At 43.7% G+C, this 6,642-nt stretch overlaps 1 non-coding gene across 1 annotated transcript; it reads right to left on the bottom strand.

Annotated features, from left to right (window-relative positions):
• Window positions 1-1,244: 1,244 nt before the first annotated feature.
• LOC127675919 (small nucleolar RNA SNORA17) lies at window positions 1,245-1,378 on the bottom strand. The gene has a single exon (XR_007975596.1). It is a non-coding gene; the product is annotated as a small nucleolar RNA SNORA17 (small nucleolar RNA).
• Between the last annotated feature and the right edge of the window lie 5,264 nt (window positions 1,379-6,642).

The following is a 6,642-nucleotide window of genomic DNA, read 5'->3' as shown; positions in this document are numbered from 1 at the left end:
AAACCTAGACCTACTCTGGTCAACCCACCAGCTCTCCTCCACTTGGGCTCACCAGCAACAGGGCCAGCTCTACCCTGCTTCCTAGATGAGGTGCAGGGCCTGCTCTCCTGAGTTTTGTAGCTGGTAAGGGGCATGACCAGTTCTCCTACTCTCCTGACCCCTTCAGACCAGCTCTCTTGCCTGCCATAGATGGTGAGGGAGAAGGGAGGGAAGGAGAGTGCTTCTCCCTTGTCCTTGCATTGCCTCCTTCCAGCAGATAAAAGGCAGAGCCAGATTTTCTGCACTCACACACCCCCATACCAACTTACCTGTAACCCCCACATCCAGGGCCAGCTCTACTGTGCTTCCTAGGCAAGATGCAGGGCCTGCTCTCCGGAGTGCTATAGCAGGTGTGGGGCAGGGCTAGTTCTCCTGTTCTTATGACCCCTTTTCAGGGCCAGAGCTCCTGCCTGCCACTGGTGGCAAAGGCAAAAGGAAGGGGAGGGGAATCTCTCCCTTGTCCACGTCACTACATAGCAGACAAGAGGCAGAACAAGCTCTCCCACACTCATGGCCTCAAGGGCCAGCTCTCCCACAGTGCCCAGGTGGGGCCAGTTCGGCACAGCCTTCAGATATCCATATACCTCCGGGCAATAATTCAGACAAGGGATGTCTCCCTGGCCTTTGGTGGCAACAGAACCCTGCTACTGCTGGGCCATGGATATTGCCGCAGTGACAGCACAAGCTAGGACACCTCCATGGTCCCATGTGACATCATCGACCACTCATATCAAGCTGTTCCTCACTACTCTACAGTATCTACTGTCTCTAGTTCTGCCTATCTTCATTGCCCCCACATCCTTCTGGTTCTCTTTCTCTTCCATTTTTCCACCACTTACTTGTTCCTCTTATTGGTACCTAGGGTCTCTGAGTGTCTGGGGAGGTCTCAGGAGTGTTATGTCCCAATCGTATATTATGGTGCCCGATAGGGGTCATCTCAGGCATGGTCTCCCCCTCTCCATTACCTTCATGGTGACAGACTGATGGTCATCTCAGGGCAGCTTCCTGTCGTCTCAGGCTGCTTCCTCACCTGGCCCACCCAGGTGACCCCTTACAAGGGTTATCTGTCTTGGGCTCACTACTTCTCGGAGCTTGTGGTCACAGACAGGGTTCTTCTAGTCTCTGGCTTGCTCCCCATCCTGAGAGGCTGTCTTGGCCTGTCTGGTGTCAGACTGGTGGTTGTCTCAGGCTTACTTTTCTTAGGGAATGCCAGGCTAACTAGTCATTCAGATGTTCACAGGTCAGAACACAGAGCGAAGACATAGCTTCTCTCCTCTCTGCCACCTACTGATGCACATGTGGCATGGCAGCCATACCTGCAAATGCCTCAAGAGACAGGCTGCCTCCTACTTAGACTTAGGACACTCACGTGGATAGTGTCAGTGAGCCTCTGTTTTTCTCTATCAAGTGGGGCCTGTTTTGGCCACCTCACAAGATTTTGTGAACATTCAATTAAATCATATAAGCGGAACTATAGTCAGGAGATAGTGGTGTGCACACCTTTAGTTCCAGCACTCAGGAAGCAAAAGCAGGTAGATCTCTGAATTTGAGGCCAGCCCGGTCTACAGAGCAACTTTCAGTACAGCCAGGGCTACACAGAGAAATCCTATCTTAAAAAAAAAAAAGAAAAGAAAAACAAAACCCAAGAAGAATCAAGTACATTTCATAAATTAGACATAAATAATAATTATTTTATTAGCAAATGCATATTCCACAACCCAGTCGGATTTCTTCGTTTCATTGTTCACATTTTTCTCCCTTAAAATATTGTAACTTTTACCCAGCATGCAAAATAAGGACACACGCTCCATTATGTTCATAGCAGCATTATTTATAATAGCCAGAAGCTGGAAAGAACCCAGATGTCCCTCAATAGAAGAATGGATACAGAAAATGTGGTATATTTACACAATGAAATACTACTCAGCTATTAAAAACAATGAATTCATGAAATTCTTAGGCAAATAGGTTGAACTGGAAAATATCCTAAGTGAGCTAACCCAATCACAAAAGAACACACATGGTGTGCACTCACTGATAAGCAGATATTAGCCCAGAAGCTTGGAAATACCCAAGACACAATTCACATATCAAATGATTCCCAAGAAGAAGGAAGAACAATGTATGGATACTCTGTCCTTCTTAGAAGAGGGAACAAAATACCCACAGGAGGAGATACAGAAACAAAGTGTGGAGCAGAGTCTGAGGGAAAGACCATCCAGAGACTGCCCCACCTAGTGATCCATCCCATGTACAGTTACAAAACCCAGACGCTATTATTGATGCCCACAAGTAGTTGCTGACCGGAGCCGAATATAGCTGTCACCTGGGAGGCTCTACTAGTGCATGACAAATACAGAGAGGACACTCTCAGCCAGCCATTGGACTGAGCACAAGGGGAGCGAGAGAAAGGACACAAGAAGCTGACGGGGTTTGCGGAGCCATAGGAGGAACAAAGGTAATGAGTCACGCAGTATTCCCAGAGCTCCCATGGACAAAAACATCAACCACATCATACACATGGATGGACCCACGGCTCCAGACACATAGGCAGCAGAGGATGGCCTTGTTGGACATCAAAGGGAGGAGAGGCCCTGGTCCTGGAAAGGCTCAGTAGAGCAGTGTAGAGGTGCCAAGACAGGGAAATGGGAGGGGGTTGATTGGGGAACAGGGGGAGGGGAGAGGGCTTATGGGACTTTCGTGGGGGGGGGGGGGACCAGGAAATGGGAAATCATTTGAAATATAAATAAATAAATCTAATTTTTAAAAAAGAAAAAATATTGTAACTTTACCTTAGATACATGTGGGGGATAAGAGAGGTTAGTTGTCTCATTCAAGGTTACTGAATCCATGTTAAATTTAATAGAGAAAAAGGAGCAGGGGATGCCTGTGAGCCCCTTTCACCTGAGCCACTCTCTCAAAGATGAGCATTTACAACATAATAATGCTAGCAGCTATTACTTCCTGACTGCTAACTGTGTCAGGCTCTATTCTGTCCGCTTTACTTAACCCTTTAATCCTCCTCTTTATAAATAGGTATTATTACTAGCTACATTTTACAGATGAAGAAACACAGAAACAAACTGGTTAAGTGACTTTCTCAGGGTTACACAGCTAAGTGGCAGAGCTGCGATTTGACAAGAACGGTCTGACTCTAGAGCCCAAAGGTTTAATCGTCACACTAAACTATATTAAAATCCACTCATCCATCTACTCTCATCCCATGTCCCCCCTAATGTATGTCTCTCAGGAGCTGGGAGATGGCTCAGAGAGTAAAGTCATTGCTGAACAAGCATGAAAACCTAGTTCATGACCTAGAACCCACATAAAAGCAAAGTGCAGCAGCATACATCTATCTATCTGCCTCTGATCTACACACACACACACACACACACACACACACACACAATTTGTCTCACAATTGAAGGGAATAGATAATGAAATAGGTACTTTGCATAACAGAGAAGGCACTTAGATTTCTGCCATGAGACTTTCGTTCTCTCTCTTTCTTTTTTACTTTTTTTATTCGGTATATTCTTTATTTACATTTCAAATGATTTCCCCTTTTCTGGCTCCCCACTCCCTGAAAGTCCCATAAGCCCCCTTCCCTCCCCCTGTTCTCCCACCCACCCCTTCCCACTTCCCTGTTGTGGTTTTGCCCTATACTTACTTCTTCACTGAGTCTTTCCAGAACAAGGGGCCACTCCTCCTTTCTTCTTGTACCTCATTTGATATGTGGATTATGTTTTGGGTATTCCAGTTTTCTAGGTTAATATCCACTTATTAGTGAGTGCATACCATGATTCACCTTTTGAGTCAGGGTTACCTCACTTAGTATGATGTTCTCCAGCTCCATCCATTTGCCTAAGAATTTCGTGAATTCATTGTTTCTAATGGCTGACTAGTAGTACTCCATTGTGTAGATATACCACATTTTTTTGTATCCATTCCTCCGATGAGGGATACCTGGGTTCTTTCCAGCATCTGGCTATTATAAATAGGGCTGCTATGAACATAGTAGAGCATGTATCCTTATTACATGGTGGGGAATCCTCTGGGTATATGCCCAGGAGTGGTATAGCAGGATCCTCCGGAAGTGAGGTGCCCAGTTTTCTGAGGAACCGCCAGACTGATTTCCAGAGTGGTTGTACCAATTTGCAACCCCACCAGCAGTGGAGGAGTGTTCCTCATTCTCCACATCCTCGCTAACACCTGCTGTCTCCTGAGTTTTTGACCTTAGCCATTCTGACTGGTGTAAGGTGAAATCTCAGGGTTGTTTTGATTTGCATTTCCCTGATAACTAGTGAAGTTAAGCATTTTTCAAGATAGTTCTCAGACATCTGAAGTTCTTTGGGTGAAAATTCTTTGTTTAGCTCTGTACCCTATTTTTTAATAGCATCATTTGGTTTTGGTTTTCTTCTCACCTTGGAAAACAGAAATGGCTGCTGGGCTCACAACCTGTCTGGTTCTGAATCTCTCTAGTCATTCCCTGCACCCGAGTAGAGTCTTGTACTGATCTGAATTCTGCACCCCAGTTAGAAACTAGGCCTCATACTAGTCAGTGACACAGTGTCTACAGACTCATATAACACTAGGACTTCATCACTACATCCTTTTAGTTAATGTGAACTCGTGCATCCGAATACTCCGTTAGTCCTATGTCTTAATCCATATCTCCACTTGTTCCCTAATCCTGGAAATGAGTTTCTATATGTGACACCCACCTCTCTCAAGTTTGAGGCCCTACAATAATTACCAGTTAAAAACCAAAACAAAGGCATGACATACTGCTCCCTGGCCACCTATAGTGCTTTCCCAATCCTGTCAGATTAGAACTGAACTCATTTACAATGGTCTAAAAGGCCATCAAGGTCTACTGTATTCTATCTCTCTGACCCCAGCCTTTCCTGTCCTCACCCACATTCACTTTGTTTCAGCTTCATTCATTCTCATACGGTTTTTCCCATGGTCCAGTTATATTCCTGATACAGACCCTTTTTAAAAAACTAGAGACAAACCATTTTTAAAAAGGAAGGAAGGAAGCCTTTTGTTAAAAGAAGAACACCTTTATTTTCCTCTGTCTCAAATTAAGATCACTGAGTTGGTTGCTTTAAAGGGATTAGTCAAAGAGGCCCAGTCCCATATCCTGGTCTGATTCCTCTAACTATTCCTTGGCTTCAGCTTTGGCTGGGGCAGCAGCCACAGGGGTAGCAGCCACAAATGCAGATGGATCATCCACAAGCACTTTGACCATTTTAGCAAGTGTGCAAGAGTACTCAGTCTCCACGGAACAAGCTAAGACCTGATAGTGTCCCCTGATGACAGAGTGTGGCACTGAGGCATCAGTGGAATAACCAGCCTGAAGACAGATGCTGGCCACATTGCTGACTTGTCCAAGAAGCCAGACTCCAGCGTCTGCTCCATACAGAGCCTTTCTATCATTATTGTACCTTTACCCAGAAAACTTTACCCACAAATTGGTTTATCACTTTCAATGGAAAAATTGTAAACAGACAGTAGAACATCTGGAAAACACATCAAGAAGGTGACTGAGAGGGCTGGAGCGATGACTCAGCGATTATGAGCACTGACTACTCTTCCAGAAGTACTGAGTTCAAATCCCAGCAACCGGGTGGTGCCTTACAACCATCCATAATAAGATCTGGTGCCCTCTTCTGGTGTGTCTGAAGACAGCTACAGTGTACTTGCATATAATAAATAAATAAAACTTTAAAAAAAAAAGAAGGTGATTGAAATTACCATTGTCACTAAAGATGAAAAGGGATATTATTGTACTCTATGACATCCTGGGCTGTACACAACATCACTTTCACTAATTTTTTGGCACAGGTAAACTCGAACCAGGAGGAAACAGGTAAGTCTAAATGAGAATGTTTCAATTTAAGACAAAAAAAGCCTCTTATTCTCTGAATATGTTTCCAATTAAAAGAGGTTAAACCCAAATGCAATGTCTGAGCCTGGATTAAGTTCTGTATTAAAGGAATAAACAATATATTGAAGAATATTATTTACTGGATTTGTTAAATGACATAATTGGTAGATTCGATTAAGTACTATGTCTGGGTTAAATTTACTGGAATTGCTAACTATACTCTCCTTATTTTAAAAATAAACTTATTCTTAAAAACTACGTGTTGAGTCGGGTAGTGGTGACACATGCCTTTAACACCAGCACTTGGGAGGCAGAAGCAGGCAGGTCTCTGAGTTCGAGGCCAGCCTTGTCTACAGAGTGAATTCCAGGACAGCCAGGGCTACACAGAGAAAAAAAAACTGTTGAATTATTAAGAGGCCATGATAATATTAACATGTATTACTGATATGGTTCAAGTATATATAGATGGGGCCAGAAAGATAGAAGGCGAGAGAGTGACTAGTGAAAGAGCTATGGTTATTATCTGGCCTTATAACTTTTCTGTATTTTTAATTGTTTCCAAATAAAATGTTAAAGTGAATGAAAGTAAAATAAACTATTTTCATGCTCCATTTTTGTCATAGCACTCACTCTTTACTTTTTGTTCCATATTTCTAATTATTCTTCTACCAACCTTAGTGTTGAGTTCCACAAAGGTGGGAATTATACTG

The sequence above is a fragment of the Apodemus sylvaticus genome, chromosome X (assembly GCF_947179515.1).
Source record: "Apodemus sylvaticus chromosome X, mApoSyl1.1, whole genome shotgun sequence".
NCBI classification, from domain to species: Eukaryota; Metazoa; Chordata; class Mammalia; order Rodentia; family Muridae; genus Apodemus; species Apodemus sylvaticus.
The sequence above is the reverse complement of the archived record's forward strand: the minus strand, read 5'-3'. Positions and strand labels throughout refer to the sequence as shown.